At 40.7% G+C, this 2,500-nt stretch overlaps 1 protein-coding gene across 1 annotated transcript in view; it reads right to left on the bottom strand.

Annotated features, from left to right (window-relative positions):
• LOC119574343 (SIN3-HDAC complex-associated factor-like) overlaps positions 1-166 on the bottom strand; it is a 65,669-nt gene extending 65,503 nt beyond the window's left edge. The window contains exon 1 of the mRNA XM_037921544.1: positions 112-166. The gene's annotated coding sequence lies outside the window, so the exon portion shown is untranslated. The remainder of the gene's footprint in view (positions 1-111) is intronic.
• Positions 167-2,500: the final 2,334 nt, after the last annotated feature.

The following is a 2,500-nucleotide window of genomic DNA, read 5'->3' as shown; positions in this document are numbered from 1 at the left end:
CAATGACTGTATAAGATGTCGCTGGAGGCCTACTGCATAGATCACCTCAAATACATAGAATAATATGCTTAATTATGGCCAATTTGTCTAAAAAACGAAAGCTTTCCTCACCAACTTTTCTGTCAGCGGCGACTCCTGGATCGATGCGCAGAGGGCGTGCGCAGAGTCGAGCGAGGAACTAAAGTCGAGTCTGACACTAAGAGAAAAAAACAATGGGGGAAAGACAGTATACCAGCCTTATCCATAAATGTCGACATGTAAAAAGGGGTGCATATTTATGGGAATTAATTTTATATCTCGTTTCAGTTTTTGCAGGTTGGACCTCATAAGATTTCGTCATTCTCGCAGCGGTGCCACATTTACGCCGATCAGAAAGGAGGTTAAATGTTGAAATAGCTAATGGCACACGCTCACTTGCCACACAGAAGGAATTCGAAAAGCGGATCAAAGGCCAACATATCTGTTTTATAATCTTTGTATGAAATTAAATGTTTTGACAGTTGGACAAGAAAAACTGTGTTCCACCGCCCTATAGCGAAATTGATGTTAAATTCAGAATAATGAGATGCTTGTAAGATTAGCTCAGTAAATACTTAAACGTTTACGTATTTTGTGGTGCAATGCTCTAGGGAAGTCTTTAACGAAAGAATATATTTGTTTTTAAAACAATTGGCATAATACCTGACTCTCATTTGATTCTCGATTTATCATGGGACCCGTGTTTACACTGCGAGGAAGGAGGAGGAATCTGGAGGCCTGAGAGGAGGACTTCCCTTATCTGCCCAGATACGCAAACCCTGCAGTGATAAACGGCTGTAACAAAGTATTCAGACCTCGTCTACCATGTCTACTACAGGCGCTGGAGGGGCACGGAGCTACAACTTCAAGATTGTTCTGTTGGGGGAGGGATGTGTAGGGAAGACCAGCCTCGTCCTCCGCTATGTGGAGGACAAATTCAATGATCGACACATTACCACGTTACAGGTGGGTTGTGTCTTAGATTACTAGGTATAGTTGCAGTTTCCCGCAGCCATGTAGTACAAGGTAAATTTTACCTGTAATATACAAAATGACCTAAAATAAGACCCTTCACATATGGTACTACCTGGGCAAGTTGACAGAAAATTGAGTAAATTTGGAAATGACGCTTAACACAGATTTTCTGGTGAAAACTATGTTTATCTGATAGAAATTGTGTTTCTATCACTCATTTACAAGTTATCTGGGGAGAGCATGATAAGTATCAAGGAAATTGAGCGGTAAAACAAACGATAGAAGTATATTTTTCATTCATGGTTAATGTTACCGAGAGTGACACATAGAGATAGAGAGAAAAGGACACTGCCATCCTATAGAGCATAAGAAATAGAGTCATAAACAACACAGGTACAAATGAGGCAGTCTCTTATATACTGCAAAATGATGAAAATGTCTGCAGCATATCACCATTCATCACACAGCCAGAGTTCTTAACTTCTTACTGCTGGGCTACGCCTAAAGCCGTCATAACAAACCGACTCATCATGACGGGTACGGCTATAGGCAACGTTCTAGAGCGAGTCGAGCGGGAAGGTCTGCTACACTCCTGGGCCAAGTGGAAGGACAGTTGCCAGAAGTCACCGGAGTCAATGATTCCTGATACTGTCACTGAGGGGTTAAAGTCATGTTTTCTGTAAGTTGGCAGGAAGTTCTAACAAAGAGGGGATAAATAGAAGGTAGGAAAGGTTAGGTCTAGATTTTTGGGTTTGCATGATACCCTGGTTTTGGGACTTGTCTCTTGAGGGTGTGGCACTCTCAATAACAAATAGCTCAGTGATTTATTATTGGGAAGCACATTCATAATGGTCTGCAAAATCTTCACCTCTTATGTTCTGGCAAGAAGAGCCTGGGCAACTATGCTTTGGTGATAGGCATTGATGGTATATAGAAAGGGGGCTTTCCCCCTATCTGCTGCCACCCTACCGCTGCCTGGTCTACAAAATCTTCACTCCTTATGTTCTGTCAGGACAAAGCCCTGGCAAATATCTGGACCTCACACTGATAATTACTTAGACCAAAATATTTGAAATGTACAGCTTGCTAGTCATCAAAAACCTTGTCATTGCTGTTAATGAGAATTTTGACTACTATCCACTGTTTTTTTGTTTTTTGTTTTTTTTTCATTTTTACCATGATATTTTTCATGTTAAAGGCAAAGCAGCATCAGCCTAGCCATGACAGAATTGATTTGAGCCAGCTTCTATTGTCACATGATTATCTATTACAAATCTTATTGGCTCTAATACACTGGTCACTAGTGTCTGTTGCCATGTCATGGCCAAGTCCAGTTCCCACTGGCTCATTTGATTTCCCTTTCATATGTCATCCACGACAATTCTATCCAATTTTTTTTGTTGCTTCCTTCCTAATTTTTCCTCACTATTGGAAGAGTATGTTTATTGAGTGCCGGGAATTTGTGAGTTTTACATCCTCTGTACTATCCTTATTATTAGTTTGTGAA

This window comes from Penaeus monodon, chromosome 6 (assembly GCF_015228065.2).
Source record: "Penaeus monodon isolate SGIC_2016 chromosome 6, NSTDA_Pmon_1, whole genome shotgun sequence".
Taxonomy (NCBI): Eukaryota; Metazoa; Arthropoda; class Malacostraca; order Decapoda; family Penaeidae; genus Penaeus; species Penaeus monodon.
The sequence above is the reverse complement of the archived record's forward strand: the minus strand, read 5'-3'. Positions and strand labels throughout refer to the sequence as shown.